This window comes from Hevea brasiliensis, chromosome 5 (genome assembly GCF_030052815.1).
Source record: "Hevea brasiliensis isolate MT/VB/25A 57/8 chromosome 5, ASM3005281v1, whole genome shotgun sequence".
Lineage (NCBI taxonomy): Eukaryota > Viridiplantae > Streptophyta > Magnoliopsida > Malpighiales > Euphorbiaceae > Hevea > Hevea brasiliensis.
In genome coordinates this window covers 47,961,429-47,982,696 of record NC_079497.1, presented here as the reverse complement: position 1 = coordinate 47,982,696, position 21,268 = coordinate 47,961,429, and the positions used below count along the sequence as shown (strand labels likewise).

Genomic DNA, 21,268 nt, shown 5'->3' with positions numbered 1-21,268 from the left:
TCTTAATATCATAAGAACTCTTTCTTACCATAAATGATTTCTCTAAATCATTTTATGCACCTCATAGACCATGGTTAACACTTGGCATAGCATGCCATGGCCACCCAATTAGTAATAAGGTTTACCTTAAATGAACCTATAATCATATGTTACCATGCACTAGAATCTCTCTGTTACAAAATTCTAACTCAAGCTGGAGTCATGGTTTATGTCAAACTCCATTTGCTATGAATATTATGTTCTCTTTTAATTCTAATTCTTGATTAAAAAGATTTTCTCATCAGAAACTCTTTTCTGAATATATCTATCTGTCCTGACCAGGAACTTGAAACATCAAGAACAATTAAATGAACATAGGATTTTATCTCTATTTACTTAGAGGAACAGATTCCATCTTGATCAATACCTACCTCCATATATAACTAGTAGGAGCCAACACATGCCCATATACCCATGCATAGTACAAGTATGAAAGCAGTATCAAACTCAAACTACCTATATACAAGATAACTGTGCTATCTCAGGTCTAAAGATTATATGCACTGATATGATTTATGACAAAACATTGACAAGAATAAGCTCCATGTGCTTGTCATAAGTGTCACTGGTTCGGCCTACTTATCATTTATAAGTGCCTATCATGTTTGTCATATGGCATGAGACTCACTATTCTATCTTATTTATATCTCATATAAATAACTTGGTAGCAAACATGAATACAATCTTTCTGGATAAGTCATGTCCTTATTATGAAGTATCCTCGATTGTGAACCTATTTATGATACTTTGTGCTCGAATTCCTGTCACTCATATTCTTAACAACTTAAGAATAATATTTCTAGCAAAATTTCAATGGACCTTTTCTGTTACACATAAATATATTATGTAAACGAAAAAGTGGAAATGCCTTTTATTAATAAAAATATGTACAAGATACATAGTAAATGATATACTCTAGGGCATACTACTAATAGTGTTTTATTCAATTTCTTAACAATTTCTCATTCACTTTAACTTCCTAACATGGAATAAAAAGAGAGATGTAAGAGTTAGCACTAACCTTTTTGAAACCAAACTTGAGCTTATTATTCTTCAAGATTTCTCCTAGAACCATAATAATCATAATCAATTATAACTTCACTTTCCCAAATTAAATATCCAATAAAAATTCAACAGCATTTCCCCTTAAATTGGACTAAACTCGTATCATAAATCTCAAATCCACAAACCATTAATACCCAATATGGCAGCTTGTGCATTCAAATTTATATATAATGATCTAACCGTCAGATAAAACCTATATTTTAACCATATATTCAAGACATTCCTATACAATATTAGTGAAAATTTTAGCATTAAATCATCTCTATATCATGAGATATCAAATTATTCATTCAACCTTTCAAAATCTGAATTTTTGCATAAATCAGTCTTACTCAGACAGCTCATGCAAAATAATTTATATCTCATAAACCACAATTTTAAAATTCACCAAATTTTAACACAACAGCCTCAACATCCTAAATCATTTGTACCAAATTTCATAATTTTATAAGCATCATAACTATTTATTTTTCTCAAATTTCAGTAGCCAAAATTCATAATTTAACCTGCAGACAACCTGTGTCCAACAATATATTTTTCCAAATCCAACAGTTGAACAATCACCAAATTTTAACCATAACTTCTACACATACATACCTCAAACATATCCAAAAAACAACGGTATAAGTTGAGCCAAACTCAACTGCACGGAAGAGAAACATGCTGCCCCAGCTGAACCCTATTTCTGCTACTGTTCATCTCCTTCTCCTTCTTCCTTTCTTTCTTTCTTTTCCTTTTCTCTCTCTCTCTCTCTCTCTCTCTCTCTTGATTCGGCTGAAGAAGAAGAAGAAACCAGAATTTTTCTTTTCAATTTTCCCTCATTTAGCTCTTTTTAATTGGCTTGGTGAGTTGTGATTGGTGGAGACCTATCTAATAACATCATGTGATGTCATATTTCCCATTTAATTCATTTTCTTTTTCTTTTCTTTTCTACTCATTTTCAATTCAATTTTTAGCAATATTTATTCACATTTTAGATCATAATAATTATTTACTTAACTGGACAAGTAGGCCAAAAATCATCTCTGAAGAAGAAATGACCAAAATGCCCTCCGTTTAGCTTATTTAGGCAAAATCGTCTGTACTGATCTAAAAATTTTTCTAAGCCTTTTCTTGGCATTCTAATGCAATAGAAACCTCAATGACTCTTCTCTAGAGTTTTAAAAATTATTTTATGAATTTTCTCCCAGGCTTAGGGCTTCTAGTTGCGAAGACCGAAACTTCCCACTATGTTACCCATCACTAGGGCACTGGCTCATTTAACTTGGATATATTTTATTTCTAAATTTTTTTCTAAATTTTTCTTACCATTATTTGAGTTATTTATGACTCCTTACTCTAGTCTACATATTTTCCAGATGTTCTAGCTGTCCGAACCGACACCAGTCATCGAAACAGTAGAATGTATGGAATGGCTACAATGAGGGTGTTACAGGTTCTTCCCCTGGTTGTACTAGAGTTCTCCCACTCCTCAATGTAACTGCCTTACAATGCTTCCTTGAGTTCATCTCTAGTTGACTAGGTAGTTTACCAGCACCCTTACTTGGATAACTTGCTTGCTGGGCAATTTGATTTTCTAGTATCTTGTTATGGGTAGCAAGTTAGTCCATTCTGGAAGTTGGCTATTTAATCAATTCATTCTGTTGTTGTTGAGCTGCTAGGAACCATTCCATCATGGATTCCATGGTCATCTTCAGTTCAAGTTGCTGAGGTTGAGGAGGCGGTGGTGGCTGTGCAATGTTTTGGCCTCTATTCTGAAATCAAGGAGGTGCTGGTGGTTTGTACCCTTGTTGCTTGTTTATTGGCTGATTCTGTTGATTAGACCATGAGAAATTTGGGTGGTTCCTCCATCCAAGGTTGTAAGTATTTGAATATGGATTGTTGGGCTGCCTCTGGTTGAAGTTTGCTCCATTATTCACATATTTCATCTGTTCTGTGGGAGGTTCATTGAAACTGTTATACTCTAAACTCATGTATCCTCCTCCATAGCTATCCCCATGTTGACTATTTGTAACAACTGCGTTGGCTTGGATTCTGTCGAGTGTCTTTATGAGCTGATCAAATTGAGTATTTATCAAACTTAGGGGGTCCATTTCTAGGACCCCTGCTGTTCTTCTTGTATTTCCTCTTTCATTTGACCACTCATAATTATGGTATGCAACCCTCTCTAGAAGTTCAAGTGCTTGTGTCATTGTTTTCTCCATTAGATCAACTTCTGCAGCTGAATCAACTATGCTCCTTATAGAGGGTAGTAACCCATTATAGAAATTTTGCAATACTAACCAATCTCTATGCCATGGTGTGGACATTCCCTCTGTAGGTCTTTATATCTTTCCCATGCGTCATAGAGTAATTCACCTTCTTTTTGTCTGAAAGTGTTAAGCTCAAGCCTCAGTCTTGCAGTCTTTGCAGGTGGAAAATACCTTGCTAGAAAAGCTTATGAGAGGTTTTCCCAAGTGGTAACTGTTCTAGCTGGTTGAGATGAGAAAGTAACCACTTCCTTGCCCTATCTCAAAGGAAGAATGGGAATGCTCTGAGTCTTATGGCTTGATCAGAAACTCCATTCATCCTGAATGTATCACATAGGGCAAGAAAACACTGGAGGTGATAGTGTGGACCTTCTATTGGTGGACCTCCGAACTGGGTTTGCTGAATCATTTAAAGGCATGCTGGTTTTAATTCAAAGTTATTGGCTTCCACTGTGGGTCCAGTGACACTGGGTTGAAATCCTTGGACAAATGGAGCTCCGTAATCTCTCAAGAGTCTTGGTCTATCATTATTATCGGCCATGGTTGGAATTTCAAGATCTTCTTGATCGTGCTCTTGATGTTTCCTTTCCCTCCTGATGGCTCTTAGAGTTCTGTCTATCTCCGGATCACAGTCCAAAATTTCTTCTTCTGGCCTTGTTCTAGTCATATACTAGGTTGGGCACCTGAGAGAAAAGAAGAGAGATAAAACCAGTAAAATAAAATTATATAATAAAGATAATTACCTAAATAAGCTAAATTGCTTATCGCTCGATATTACTAAAGCAAAAATTCCCAAGCAATGGTTCCAAAAAACTTGTTTACTAGTTTTACAACCACCGCAAGTGCACGGATCGCTAACATGTAATAAAGTGATGAGTAAAGTATCATTCCCATGAGGAATTTGATTAGTAAGTACCAATCTACACAGTAATTTTGACTGTTTAGGCTATCGAACAATGCGGGAATGAAAGTTGTCTATTTTAAATACTAAAATGATAAACTTAAAATGAAGTAATCTATTTTGGAACAATTCCGGAATTAAGATTTCACACTTAAATCTAACTATGGATGTTATTTTGTTTATTTACTGGATTAAGAATTGTTTGCCTTGATGCAAATCAGTCCTAAGGTATCCTAAGTCCTCTCTTAAGGCACCTAGAGTGTATTCTAATTAACTTAAACCCGACTTTCATAGCGATCATATTAATTAAAATCCTTTAAGGTCTTTGACTAATTTTGAAATTCCATAAAGGTATCAACCTATGTCTATGTCAGAATTCCTAGGTTCAAGATCTTGCTTTTTTAATATTAATCTTCACCTTTAAGTTCTTCAATTAATATCTACAATCACTATAAAGTAGGTACCGGCACATAGTATGCATTAAGATCACAAGAAATTAAATCAAGGAACAAATCTCAAATCCAATAAATAAAACTTAATGTTTATCCATAATAATGATTACAAGCATTACTCTTCCAATTCCAGAGTATGAAAACTACTCACTCGTGAGTTCAGCAAACATCATGATAAAAAGGTAAAGATAGTAAAAAGAAATCATATAGAAGAAATAAAACAATAAAAATCTATTTAAGGAGATGGAATGAAGGAACTGGAGAGAGTTTGCAGCTTTGATCTTGTGGAACTTTAGCTGGAAAACTGCTCTTGATACTAATATTCCTCTGCTCAAGACGGCTGGAGAGAGTACAGAATGCGAGTCTCTTTAAAACTCCTAAAAAAGTGCTGTCAAAGGATCCCCCCCTCTTTAGATGTTTTCTCTTTCTATTTATAGTTGTTATTCTAGGGTTAGGTCATTTTGAGTCCCGAAAGCCTTAGGAGTCTGATTTGAATGTGTAAACAAGAGCGGGAATTTGGGTTTGAAAACTGGCTACCACCTGGTACATGGCCCATGTGTCACTACACGGCCCCAGGCCGTGTAACTTACTGGAGTGGAATTGCGGAATCTTGCATTAGCGCAGAGACTTACACGAGTCTGCGCTAGCTACACGGGCCTAATTATATGGGTCGTGTACTTTTGTTCTCAGAAAGTTCTTCAAGTTTGTGCCCGACAAAGACTTACACGGGTCCCTGTGGATTACAAGGGTCTAATTACATAACCCGTGTACTTATGTTTCTTTATTGGCTTTCTAGCTTTCGTCTGGCAGAAGGTTACACGGATTTGTGGCTTTGCTTACACGGCCCTTGTACTTTGTATTAGCAGAAATTCTGAGTCTTCTGTCCTCTCCAAGCTTCTCTTTTGCACTCCTATACTCTGGGACTTCACCCAAACACCTGAAATGATGCAGAAAACATGGAATTAAGGGCTTGACAATAGAAATTACAAAAACTAATGAAATCAATTACTATGCATGAGATTACTTAACTAAATGCTATGAGATACTATACAATTGTGCTTAAAACATCTATACAATTCAAGTGTATCAATCAGCATACCATGGAGCTTGGGAGAATGCTAATAATTGCTCATCAAGAAATGAGTCATCAATTGGCAAATCCTCGAAGTTTCTTGTGTACTCCAATTTCAGCCTGGATAGATGGTCAGCTACTACATTTTCAGACCCTTTTTTGTCCTTGATTTCAAAGTATTCTTACAGGAGTAAAATCCATCGAATCAGCCTTGGTTTTGCTTCCTTCTTGTTCAAAAGGTACCGGATTGCAGCATGATCTGTGAAAATAATAACTTTTGACCCAATTAAGTAGGATCTAAATTTGTCCATTGCAAACGCCACTGCTAGGAATTCCTTCTCTGTGGTAACATAATTTATTTATGTGTCATCGAGTGTCTTACTAGCATAATAAATTGTTAGTAGTATGCCCTAGAGCATATCATTTAGTATGTATCTTGTACATACTTTTATTAATAAAAGGCATTTCCACTTTTCCGTTTACATAATATATTTATGTGTAATAGAAAAGGTCCATTGATATTTTGTTAGAAATATTATTCTTAAGTTGTTAAGAATATAAGTGACAATATTTCTAGCACAAAGTATCGTAAATAGGTTTACAATCGAGGATACTTCATAATAAGGACATGACTTATCTAGAAAGATTGTATTCATGTTTGTTACCAAGTTATTTATATGAGATATAAATAAGATGGAGTGGTGAGTCTCATGCCATATAGCAAACATGATAGGCACTTATAAATGATAAGTAGGCGGAACCAGTGACACTTATGACAAGCACATGGAGTTTACTCCTGTCAATGTTTTGTTATAAATCATATCAGTGCATATAATCTTTAGACCCGAAATAGCATAGTTATCTTGTATATAGGTAGTTTGAGTTTAATACTGCTTTCATACTTATACTGTGTATGGGTATATGGGCATCTGTTGGCTCCTACTAGTTATATATGGACGTAGGTGTTGATTAAGATGGAATCTGTTCCTCTAAGTAAATAGAGATAAAACCCTATGTTTATTTTATTGTTCTTGATGTTTCAAGTTCCTGGCCAGGACAGATAGATTTATTCAGAAAAGAGTTTCTGATGAGAAAATCTTTTTAATCAAGAACTGGATTTAAAAGAGAATATAATATTCATAGCAAATGGAGTTTGACATAAACCATGACTCCAGCTTGAGTTGGGATTTTGTAACAGAGAGATTCTAGTGCATGGTAACATATGATTATAGGTTCATTTAAGGTAAACCTTATTACTAATTGGGTGGCAATGGCATACTATGCTAGGTGTTAACCATGGTCTATGAGGTTCATAAAATGATTTAGAGAAATCATTTGTGGTAAGAAAGAGTTCTGATGATATTAAGAGTTGATATCATGTCTCATTGCCAATTAGTGGTGAGCCTAGTAAGTCACACACATACACAAGTTATCACCTAATTAAATATGATTTAATTAATTAATTAAATAGGTTTGGTTTGTAATTAGATTGCAAAGTCCCTAGCATGACTTGAAACCAAATCTAGATTATTGGATGTGCAGTATAAGTTAAATTTATATTTAAAGTGTTTAAATATGAATTTAATTAATGAGAAATGAACTAATAGAGATTAATTAAGTAATTTATATTTGATATAAATTGATTAGAAGAAGAGAAATAATTATTTTGGGTTGAGAACTCAAAATTAAGGCACAGGGGCATTTTGGTCATTTCACAGTGTGACACGTGGCACCATGAGATGGTGACACATGGGATTATACATAAGCTTGCCAAATGTTTTTAATCATGTAAGATGATTAATATTAAGATTAAATATAGGTTTGGCGCTTGGCACAATGTGATTGGGTCACTTAAACCTAGAGCTAATCAAAGGGTGACATGTGGCAAGGGTTTAATGTGTTAACCTAGCTATATAAGTGTTGTTATGAAAAAGAAAAACAACCAGCAGTGTGACACCCCTTACCCGACTACAGTGTAGCCGAGCAAGTTATGCCACTCAGTGTGCCGGAGCACTCTATTTTATCTGATTTCATTACAGTCCTTGATTTATTTATTCAAAAACTTTATTGAAGATTTAGGCTATTTTTACTTTTATCAAAATCTAACTAAATTGGAAATTTCAAAAATTTTAACGATAATCCGACAAAGTGTCGGCTGTAATTTGGACTAATAGTTCTTCTGAACCTACCAAAGACAATTTCAATATATACTCAATTTCTCAAACTTAATAGTCTCAAAAATTTTCAAACATAATGTATCTCAATACAGTATCCAGATTTCTCAGAAATCTCATTAGATTTTCAATATCTCAATATTCACAAGTATAATCTCATTATAACTCAAATTCAATTCACATACTAAAATACTTACTTTGAATAGCTTCCATAATTCATAGGTTAATTACATAAGTTTATTTTGTATAAGATATACAAATAATTTACAATGTGCTAGGAATGAACAATATACATAACATGTATAAAATGAGCCCTATCTACATGCATTGCTGAGGAGGTGACAATCTTGAATTCTTCTGACACTTCTGCAGATCTGGACTCCAAAAAATCTCGATCGACGATCTCTGGTTTTACCTTAAGTACTGCGAGGAAGCAATTCCATCGCGCTAAGCATTTCTGCTTAGTGGTGCAATAATATAACCAGAAATAATATATACAAGTAAAGAAAGAAATAAATGATAATTCAGATACTCAAGAATCAATTTAATGTGGTATGGTATTTCTAGTATCAACGATCTTATATACTAGTTTGTTCCTCTTTGGAAGTGCTTAGTTTATAACTTTTCAGTAATACTAGCAGGTATATAATTTATTCTACCTGTATTGTATTTCAAGTCTGTACGGTTCTGCAATTTATATTTTTATTATGTTTCTTTTGCTAATCTCTTTTGCTTATTCATTCAATACTTAATTTAATTGTACTGGATTTTCATTATACTTAACTTAACTTAGCTGGCTGAATTGAATAATACTTTAATTGACTGCCCAAGTAACCTATACTAGACGACTGGACTGGATAACGGGTCGTTGGCATTGGACACCGCGGTGCCTCGGGTCGTCATACCATGGGACGCAAAACGTCAATCATGTATGCAGTCAGTATGGCTAAAAAGCCATGATATCACATAATCGGGCATAAAAGCCATGCATACGGGCATAAAAGCCATGAATACGGGCATAAAGCCATGAATACAGGCATAAAGTCTTTCGCAGTACTGCTAAAACAATACCCTATTGGCATGCCAAACTATCCAAGCCAATCTTGTTAGGTATACTAGGGCATTTGATACTTTAAAATTCTTCAATCTTTGAATTTCAACTTTTGGTGTCACTATTCATTTCATTGGTCAACAAAAAAGTTGACTTTTGCATAGAAAATATATACATTGACTTTGGCACTTCAAACATACCACATTTTTCATTTAAAACTTGTTGGAAGTGATCACCATTACCATTTCCAAGTTTAAACCAAGGGAAACAAAATTTTCAGTTTTTGTAACCCAACTTTACTATTCCATTAAGCCCTTTTGCGGTAAGAATTTGAGGAAATGATAAACATGAAAGTTGTTCCTTATTTTATCTAGTTGAATTTCCTTTTTTGAATCACTCCATTTGGAGTTTTGTAGCTCAAGTTATGGCCAAAATAAGTTTACTGTTCACGTGCACTGTTCCTGCTGAAATTTTTGGTTTTGGCAGATTTTGCTCCAACTTTGGTCAGTAATTTGACCAAGTTAAGTTCATAATTTGGTCTAACTTTCTTCATATGAAATGTTCTACCATGCCTTAGGTTTCCATCGGTTCAAGAATCGCCTAAATCTGAGTTTTCTAGAGAGAGTTAGAGCCATCCAAACATTACTGTTCAAATGTAAATCTGCAGAGTTACAGGTTTGTTAACTCAACTTTGTTCAATAATTTGAATGGGTTAATGGCATATTTGGGGTGATGTTCTTCATGAAAGTTGTTTTTCTATATCTTATCTTGTTGCTGTAAAAATTTCAGGTCAATTTGACCATTCTACAGTGAGTTATGGCCAAATGAACAGTTACTGTTCATTTGGCCATTTCTGCAGGTGCTGTTGCAGGGTATCCGGATTGGGGCCAACTTTTGGTCCTCTTGCTTTGGTCTTTTGGGCATGGTTTCTTCAGAAAAAATGTGGCGTTACAAGCCTATTTTCATGTCCAATTGGCCAAACACCAATTGGACCAACACAGCCCAAGATATGGCAGTCCAAGTGGACTGAAATTTGATCACCTCTTTGCACTCATGGGGCACTTTGCCCATTTCAGTTTGTAACACTCTAATGCACCTCAAATTATGGTCAACATACCTTAAATGGTCACTAATTGACCATTAGAATGTTCTTTAACCATTTCATAAGCCAAATCAAATTTTTCACTTCCAAACCCTAGCCCAAGTTCAAGTTTCACCCATATTACCTTAGTTTAACTCACTAATTCATTATCACATGCATATATTCTTTAATTATGATCTTTAGTCCACTTAAAGTCCATCAAAACAATCACTCTCATCCCTTCCTTACGGCTACCAAAATTGATGGCATACATACACATAGTTTTTATTCATTTTAGTTACAAATCCTTACTTATTTCAAGTCTTTAACATAGAAATAAAGAGCTTTAGGTGTATATGTGAAGGAACGGAAGCGTGAAAAACACAAGATTATACCATTGAATTCAAAAATTTTCACCTAGGGTCACAAGCACCATGCAAGATTTATTTTTATCTATTTGATTTCAATGATAAACAACATATTAAAACTCTTTTAATATGTTTTTGGATCTGTATTTGCCATTTAAGATTTTAAAATTAATCAGATTAATTTTAGAACCCTAGATTAAATCAAGAACGATTACACTAACATCTTGATGTCTTTGCGGCGTGTCTGCGCCTTTGAGATTCGTCTTCAGGACACCAGATGTTGTCCCTCTAGCTTGTCCACACCAAGAACACCTATGGCAGCCCTTGAACAGCTTCTAAAGCCTTTTCTATTAATTAGAAATTCAAGTTCTGCCTTTTAAGAGATTAGAGATGCAAACAGGACACTAGAAACAATTTCTAGTGTTCTTAATTCAAGAGATTGATGGCTAATCTCTTTGAATTGATGAGAGATGAAGAGAAATAGCTGGAGAGGCTCAAAGTGGCGTGACATATGAGAGGAGAGGCTGCTGGTTATGTTTTCTTTTCATAACCACACTTAAATAGCTAGGTTAACACATTAAACCCTAGCCACATGTCACCTTTTGATTAGCTCTAGGTTTAAGTGACCCAATCACATTGTGCCAAGTGTCAAACCTATATTTAATCTTGATTTTAATCATCTTACATGATTAAAAAACATTTGGCAAGCTTATGTGTTATGCCATGTGTCACCATCTCATGGTGCCACGTGTCACTAATGAAATGACCAAAATGCCCCTGTGTCTTAATTTTGAGTTCTTAACCCAAAATAATTATTTTCTTCTTCTAATTAATTTATATCAAATATAAATTAATTAATTAATCTCTATTAATTAATTTCTCATCAATTAAATTCATATTTAAACACTTTAAATATAAATTTAATTTATACTACACATCCAATAATCTAGATTTGGTTTCAAGTCATGCTAGGGACTTTGCAATTTGATTGCAAACCAAATCTATTTAATTAATCAATTAAACTTTTTAATTAATTAATTAAATCATATTTAAATAGGTGATAACTTGTGTATGTGTGTGACTTACTAGGCTCATCACTAATTGGCAATGAGACATGATATCAACTCTTAATATCATCAGAACTCTTTCTTACCATAAATGATTTCTCTAAATCATTTTATGAACCTCATAGACCATGGTTAACACCTAGCATAGCATGCCATGGCCACCCAATTAGTAATAAGGTTTACCTTAAATGAACCTATAATCATATGTTAGCATGCACTAGAATCTCTCTGTTACAAAATCCCAACTCAAGCTGGAGTCATGGTTTATGTCAAACTCCATTTGCTATGAATATTATGTTATCTTTTAATTCCAGTTCTTGATTAAAAGATTTTTCTCATCAGAAACTCTTTTCTGAATAAATCTATCTGTCCTGGCAGAACTTGAAATATCAAGAACAATTAAATGAACATAGGATTTTAACTCTATTTACTTAGAGGAACAGATTCCATCTTGATCAACACCTACCTCCATATATAACTAGCAGGAGCCAACACATGCCCATATACCCATACATAGTACAAGTATGAAAGCGATATCAAACTCAAACTACCTATATACAAGATAAGCTGTGCTATCTCAGGTCTAAAGATTATATGCCTTGATATGATTTATGACAAAACATTGACAAGAGTAAACTCCATGTGCTTGTCATAAGTGTCACTGTTCGACCTACTTATCATTTATAAGTGCCTATCAAGTTTGTTATATGGCATGAGACTCACCATTCCATCTTATTTATATCTCATATAAATAACTTGGGAACAAACATGAATACAATCTTTACGGATAAGTCATGTCCTTATTATGAAGTATCCTCGATTGTGAACCTATTTATGATACTTTGTGCTAGAAATATTGTCACTCATATTCTTAACAACTTAAGAATAATATTTCTAACAAAATATCAATGGACATTTTCTATTACACATAAAGATATTATGTAAGCGGAAAAGTGGAAATGCCATTTATTATTAAAAATATGTACAAGATACATACTAAATGATATGCTCTAGGGCATACTACTAACAATCTCCCACTAGCACTAGAGCCATTCATTACAATATCTTAGACCCATCTTCTCAAGATGTCGGTCTAAGCGAGCTTGTGACAAAGGCTTAGTGAATGGATCGGTGGTTTTGCGGTGATGTTATTTCTGCATGGCTATATCGCCTTGCCCAACTATATATCGATAATGTGGTAGTGCCTTTCTATGTGTTTGGATTTTGGGTGAGACCTTAGTTCCTTAGCTCAGTATCAACTGCTCCATTGTTGTCACGATGTAATGGAGCTGCGACTCAATGGAAGGAACTCTTTGTAAGTTCATCACGAACTTCTTTATCCAAACGACTTCCTTTGCGACATCGATGCGATAATATACTCACCTCGATGAGTGGAATCTGCGATCGTGCTCTGTTTGGAACTCTTCCAACGATCGCACCTCCATTACAAATGAACACATATCCAGAGGTAGACTTTCTATCATCGATATCTGATTGGAAATCAGAATCAGTATAACCATCCAATTGCAAGTCTCCACCTCCATATATCAAGAATAAATCCTTAGTTCTTCTCAAGTACTTAAGGATATTCTTGTGACTATCGATGTTCCAAACACGGATTAGATTGATACCGCTAGTCAAACTAACGACATATGCGATATCAGGCCTAGTACACAACATTGCATACATTAAACTTCCAATAGCGAAGCATATGGAATCTGGCCATCTTATCTCTTTCTTCAGGTGTCTTTGGAGACATCTCTTTAGAAAGGTGGATACCATGTCTCACTGGTAACAATCCTCTCTTGGAATCAAGCATGTTAAACCTCTTTAACACCTTTTCCAAGTATAAACTTTGGGATAAACCAATTATTCTTTTCGCTCTATCTCTATAGAAGCGAATCCCAAGAATATAGGTTGGCTCCCCTAAGTCTTTCATGGAGAATGTATTTGACAACCATACCTTTATAGTCGTCAACATACCTGTATCATTAAACATAAAAAGTTTGTCATACACATATAAGACAAGGAAAGTGATAGCACTGTCACTAACCTTCTTATATACACATGGCTCATCCTCATTTTTGATAAAACCAAAAGATTTAATGGCTTCATCAAAACGGATGTTCCAACTCCTCGAAGCTTGTTTCAACCCATAAATGGATTGCTTTAGCTTGCATACCTTGGAACCATCTTGGGATTCAAATCCCTTAGGTTGTTCCATGAAAATGTTTTCTTCAATGTATCCATTGAGAAAAGCTGTTTTGACATCCATCTGCCAAATCTCATAATCATAGTATGCAGCTATTGCTAATAAAATCCTAATTGATTTAAGCATGGCAACAAAGAGAAAGTCTCCTCATAGTCAATTCCTTGCCTTTGGCGAAACCCTTTCGCTACTAGCCTTGCCTTATAGGTCTCTACCTTTCCATCGAACCAATTTTCTTCTTTAAAACCCATTTGTTCCCTATAGGTACAATACCTTCAGGTGGGTCAAAAAGATCCCAAACTTGATTCTTATACATGTAATCAATCTCGGATTTCATAGCATCAATCCATTTTGAAGAGTCTATATCGATATAGCTTCTTCATAGGTAAGTGGATCATCTCCATGATCTACTTCTTCATGAGTAGACAACTCTTGTTCTTCTTCATGAAGAAAACCATATCTCACCGGTGGGTGAGATACTGCAGTTGTTCTACGAGGAGCAGTGTAGATGTTTCATCAATGGGTATAGGTTGACTAGATGGATCTATATCCATCGATGCATTGGTTGGTCGAATTCTCCAATTCTAACTCTATTTGCCTTCCTTTGCCTCCTTCTTGAACAAACATTGTTCAAGAAATGTGGCATCTCTACTTATCACAACCTTTTGTGAAGTAGGCAAATAAAAATAATATCCAAAACTATCTTTTGGATATCCAACAAATCGACCTTTTTTGATCCGGTCTCCAATTTATCGGTGTTGACTTTTTGATATAAGTTTGGACAACCCCAAATCTTAACATGATTAAGACTTGGTTTTCTTCCATGCCATATCTCATAAGGTGTGGAAGAAAGCGATTTTGATGGAATCCTATTCGAATATATAAAGTGATTCTAATGCAAATCCCCAAAAGGAGATTGGCATATCAGTATAGCTCATCATACTACGTACCATATCCAATAGGGTACGATCTCTCCTTTCAGATACACCCTTCAGTTGTGGCGTTCCTGGAGGAGTCAGCTGAGAAACAATGCCATGCTCTCTCAAGTATTCATCAAATTCAAGACTCAAATATTCACCTCCACGATCGATCGAAGAGCTTTAATATTTTTTCTGTTTGATTTTCTACTTGATTTAAATTCTTTGAACTTTTGAGGATTCATGTTTGTATTTCATCAAATACAAATACCCAAACCTTGATTTATCATCGATAAAGGTAATAAAATAATGAAAGCCCCATCTAGCCATTTCTTTAAGCGGACCACATACATCACTATGTATTAGTTCCAAAATATTTTCACTCTTAACCCTTGTCCAACAAAGGGTGATCTAGTCATTTTGCCTTGAAGGCAAGATTCACAAGTTGGAGTAGGCTCGAGCCCAATGAGGATAGAATCCCCATTTTCTCCAATTTTGCAATCCTATCTTACGCAACATGACATAACCTTAAGTGCCAAATATATTTTGAACTTGAGTTGGTTTTCACCATGGCATTGTATTCTTTTAGATCACTTGCATTCATTTTGTGTTTGTCATTATTATCCAAATAATAAAGACCATCATTCATATAACCCGAACCAACATATTTATTTCCAAAATAAATATTGCAAACATCATCTGTGAACTGAAATTCATAGCCATTTCTAGTCAAACTAGATATAGAAATGATGTTCTTAAAAGCATCAGGTACATATAAAATATTATCCAAACACAAAACATGTCAAAACATGTAAAAAGATTTATATCCTATGGCTAAAGCTTCAATGATTGAGCCATTGCCAATCCAGGACTCTAATATCTTGAGAATGCAAGTCACTCTTGTTTGCTAGTTCTGCATATCATTAGAAATGTGAGAAGCGCACGATATCTAAAACCCAAGTAGATGAAATATAAGTATCTTCAGAATATAAATAACAAGATATGGACATACCTTCCGAAGGTGTATCCTTCTTGTCCTTCAGAGAAGCAAGATACTCTGGGCAGTTCCTTTTACAGTGCCCATCCTTTTGGCAGTGGAAACACTTTCCTTTGCCTTCATCAGCTTTAGTCTTCCTTTTCTGTTTAGCTATTTTCTTGGAAGGACCAGGAATCTGAGGTTTCTTTTTCTTATTGCCTTTCTTCTTGTTGGACTTTCCAACAGAAGAAGAATCAAAGCTACCTCTTTTCCTTTATTGCACAGCATATTCTTTTGGGCAATAACCAGCATGTTGAGTAATTCAGCTAAGGTGCATTCCTGTTTAGTCATATGGAAATTTGTCACAAAATTCCCAAAAGACTCAGGAAGGGACTGAAGGATCAAATCCGTTTGTAGTTGGAAATCCATGTTGAAGTCAAGATGTTCCAACTGCTCAATCAGCCGAATCATCTTGTGGACATGATCCCCAACATTACATCCCTCGGACATCCTCATACGGAATAACTATTTATATATATCATACCTAGCATTCATGCTGTGCTCACAATACAACTCGTGTAGGTTAAGGAGGATCTCACTAGCAATCTGCATGTTCTCATGTTGCTTCTGTAACTCATTACTCATGGAAGCAAGCATGTAACACTTAGCTCTCATATCATGCTCCTTCCACTTGTCCAAAGTATCATGTTCCTCTTGTGTGGCCTCTGGAGGTAAGGGACCAGGAACATTTGAATATAGAACATATCCTATATGTTCAAGGTTCAGGACAAGTTTCAAATTTCTTAGCCAATCATACAGATTAGGTCCTGTCAACCTGTTGTGATCAAGTATGCTTGCAAGGATATTGGATGGTGGTGGTTGTTTTGTGCTCATTTTTATCAGAAAATTAACTGCAGAAAATAACCAGATTAATTAGTAAATGTATCATGTAATTAACCAAAATGATTATGGTCTTTTAATCAAATTGATCCTCCCACTAACTTAGCGAATCCTACACTTCCAAAGTAAGCAAATCCTAGTTGGATGGATTTCTAGTGGGTGATTGAATTCTTATAATTCTATTGATCATCCTCAGGTACATCCATTATTGGAATTACAATAAACTATAAGTGAGCAACTCCTTGCCCATCACATCTCATGTGAGGTTCAATCCTTTTACTAGCCCCTAATGCTCAAAATCTCAGGTACATCCAATATTGACTTATCTTGCATTAGTTAAGTTGATCCCATTGAGCCAGTAATTATGCAAATAATTTTAATGTCCTCAGGTACATCCAATATTGGCCACCAAACCATTTACATATTTATAACATCTCATGCTTAACAATTATTCTTAAGAAAATCTCTTAAATTAATTGCATCTCATGCAACTATTTAAAATTTCTTAAAATAATTGCCCCAATGGAGGGCTTATGTTATAATTACTTTAATTATAGCATTTCCAACTTAATCATTTGTTTGGAAGATTTTATAGCCATCCTAATTACTATTAAGGTCTCACTTTGCATATTATCCATTTAGCATGCATATATCATATAATTGCATACATTCCCATACATCTCATGCATTCATGGATAAGCAGTAAATATGGTATGATCATGGACTTTCTAAGGGATTCAATTCGAGCCACCAAGAATTGAATCGGGGGCATTCCTAGGTGCATTTCATTCATTCATTTTACAAGTGTTGCTGAAGGAGTACATAATCAACACTTGATATTGAATTCCTCCCCTTTGGTCCCACCAATGCTCTTGACCTCCTTGAACTTCTTGCAATCCAATATTACATAGTAATCCTTGGCATACCAGGCGCATTTACAAGCACTTAAATAACTGAAATTAAAAACCAAAAATATTACAAACTTAATAATACATGCCCAAAATAAATTAAAATAAATTAATTTACAATCCCAAAGAAACATAAAAGAAATAAATCCAATCACATTGGTCTTTTATAGTCCATGATCATCCATCATGCATATCACTATTTAACAATTAAATAAAATATACATACTTAAATTAAATTGAATATCTCATATTCAACTTAAAAATTCAGATTTGAATATGATTCAAATAAATTTAAAAATTCAGATTTGAATCTCATTCAAACAAATTTAAAAATTCAGATTTGAATCACATTCAAACAACTTCAAAAATTCAGATTTGAATCTCATTCAAACATTTTTTAAAAAATCAGATTTGAATCACATTCAAATATTTTTTTAAAAAATCAGATCTGAATTTTATTGAATCAATTTTAAAAAATCAGATTTAAATATGATTCAAACAACTTTAAAAATTCAGATTTGAATCACATTCAAACAACTTTTAAAATTCAGATTTGAATCACATTCAAATATTTTTTAAAATTCTGATTTGAATCATAATTTAATTGTGTGATTAAAACAACTAATTAAACACTTTAATTAGTCAAAGAATAGCCTTAGATCATACAACAATTGCAGAATTAAAAGCCAAACCTTGAACCACCCATGGAACCATTGTTGCCACCACCTATGGTGGTTTCACCATGTGTGACGCCACACCTTGCTTTGCAACCAGTAATAATCTCTTGATCTCATGATCATACACACAATTAAATTATATAATCAAAAATCTAAATGGAAAATATAGTGGCTCTGATACCAATTGTAGGAACGGAAGCGTGAAAAACACAAGATTATACCATTGAATTCAAAAATTTTCACCTAGGGTCACAAGCACCATGCAAGATTTATTTTTATCTATTTGATTTCAATGATAAACAACATATTAAAACTCTTTTAATATGTTTTTGGATCTGTATTTGCCATTTAAGATTTTAAAATTAATCAGATTAATTTTAGAACCCTAGATTAAATCAAGAACGATTACACTAACCTCTTGATGTCTTTGCGTGTCTGCGCCTTTGAGATTCGTCTTCAGGACACCAGATGTTGTCCCTCTAGCTTGTCCACACCAAGAACACCTATGGCAGCCCTTGAACAGCTTCTAAAGCCTTTTCTATTAATTAGAAATTCAATTTCTGCCTTTTAAGAGATTAGAGATGCAAACAGGACACTAGAAACAATTTCTAGTGTTCTTAATTCAAGAGATTGATGGCTAATCTCTTTGAATTGATGAGAGATGAAGAGAAATAGCTAGAGAGGCTCAAAGTGGCGTGACATATGAGAGGAGAGGCTGCTGGTTATATTTTCTTTTCATAACCACACTTAAATAGCTAGGTTAACACATTAAACCCTAGCCACATGTCACCTTTTGATTAGCTCTAGGTTTAAGTGACCCAATCACATTGTGCCAAGTGTCAAACCTATATTTAATCTTGATTTTAATCATCTTACATGATTAAAAAACATTTGGCAAGCTTATGTGTTATGCCATGTGTCACCATCTCATGGTGCCACGTGTCACAATCGTGAAATGACCAAAATGCCCTCGTGTCTTAATTTTGAGTTCTTAACCCAAAATAATTATTTTCTTCTTCTAATTAATTTATATCAAATATAAATTAATTAATTAATCTCTATTAATTAATTTCTCATCAATTAAATTCATATTTAAACACTTTAAATATAAATTTAATTTATACTACACATCCAATAATCTAGATTTGGTTTCAAGTCATGCTAGGGACTTTGCAATTTGATTGCAAACCAAATCTATTTAATTAATCAATTAAAAATTTTAATTAATTAATTAAATCATATTTAAATAGGTGATAACTTGTGTATGTGTGTGACTTACTAGGCTCATCACTAATTGGCAATGAGACATGATATCAACTCTTAATATCATCAGAACTCTTTCTTACCATAAATGATTTCTCTAAATCATTTTATGAACCTCATAGACCATGGTTAACACCTAGCATAGCATGCCATGGCCACCCAATTAGTAATAAGGTTTACCTTAAATGAACCTATAATCATATGTTAGCATGCACTAGAATCTCTCTGTTACAAAATCCCAACTCAAGCTGGAGTCATGGTTTATGTCAAACTCCATTTGCTATGAATATTATGTTCTCTTTTAATTCCAGTTCTTGATTAAAAGATTTTCTCATCAGAAACTCTTTTCTGAATAAATCTATCTGTCCTGGCCAGGAACTTGAAATATCAAGAACAATTAAATGAACATAGGATTTTAACTCTATTTACTTAGAGGAACAGATTCCATCTTGATCAACACCTACCTCCATATATAACTAGCAGGAGCCAACACATGCCCATATACCCATATATAGTACAAGTATGAAAGTAGTATCAAACTCAAACTACCTATATACAAGATAACTGTGCTATCTCAGGTCTAAAGATTATATGCACTGATATGATTTATGACAAAACATTGACAAGAGTAAACTCCATGTGCTTGTCATAAGTGTCACTGGTTCGGCCTACTTATCATTTATAAGTGCCTATCAAGTTTGTTATATGGCATGAGACTCACCATTCCATCTTATTTATATCTCATATAAATAACTTGGGAACAAACATGAATACAATCTTTCTGGATAAGTCATGTCCTTATTATGAAGTATCCTCGATTGTGAACCTATTTATGATACTTTGTGCTAGAAATATTGTCACTCATATTCTTAACAACTTAAGAATAATATTTCTAACAAAATATCAATGGACCTTTTCTATTACACATAAATATATTATGTAAACGGAAAAGTGGAAATGCCTTTTATTATTAAAAATATGTACAAGATACATACTAAATGATATGCTCTAGGGCATACTACTAACAATATGTGCACTAACCTTGAATGGGGCAGAATTTCCAGCCACCCAAACTCCTTTCTTTCTTCCTCTTTTGGCTGCCTAGAGGTTGCTCAAGTTGCTAGGTTAATTTTTTGTGAAGCTAGGTTATGATTTTGTTGGGTAGAAATGGGTGAATCAAGCTTTGAAAAGCTTGAATATACTTAGCTATGGAAGAGGTCACGTATTGGAGGAAGAAGAAGAAGAAGATGAGCAGAATTTTTAGGTCCATTTTTCTCTTTTAAGTATTTAAGAAAGCTTATTAGCTTGTGATTGGTTGGTGAGTTTTAAATGACATCATCACATGTCATAATTTGCTTTTTATTTCATTTTTCTTTCCTTTTCTTTTCTAATCATTTTCAATTCAATTTTCAACAATATTTATTCACATTTTATGTCATATTAATTATTTACTAGACTGGACAAGTCGGCCAAAAATCGTCCCTGAAGGCGAAATGACCAAAATGCCCTCCGTTTGGCTTAACGGGTCAAAATTGTCTGTACCGATTGAAAACATTTTCTAAATATTTTCTTGGCATTCTAATGCCATAGGAACCTCAATGACCCTTCTCTGGTATCCCAAAAATTATTTTATAAATTTTTTTCTGGGTCTAGGGCTCCTCGTTGCGAGAACCGCAACTTACCTCTGGTTACCCATCGCTTGGGCACCGGCTCGTTTAACTTGGTTGTATTTTATTTCTAAAATTTTTTCTAAATTTTTCTTATTAATATTTGAGTTAATTATAGTTCCTAACTTTAGTTTAAATATTTTTCCGGACGTTCTAGCTGTCCGGACCGACACCGGTCACCGGAACAGTAGAATGTACGGAATTGCTACCGAGAGGGTGTTACAACTCTTCC

At 34.2% G+C, this 21,268-nt stretch overlaps 1 non-coding gene across 1 annotated transcript; it reads left to right on the top strand.

The window, feature by feature from the left end:
* Positions 1-3,395: 3,395 nt before the first annotated feature.
* Positions 3,396-3,502, top strand: LOC131180329 (small nucleolar RNA R71). Its single transcript, XR_009149105.1, has one exon. It is a non-coding gene; the product is annotated as a small nucleolar RNA R71 (small nucleolar RNA).
* Positions 3,503-21,268: the final 17,766 nt, after the last annotated feature.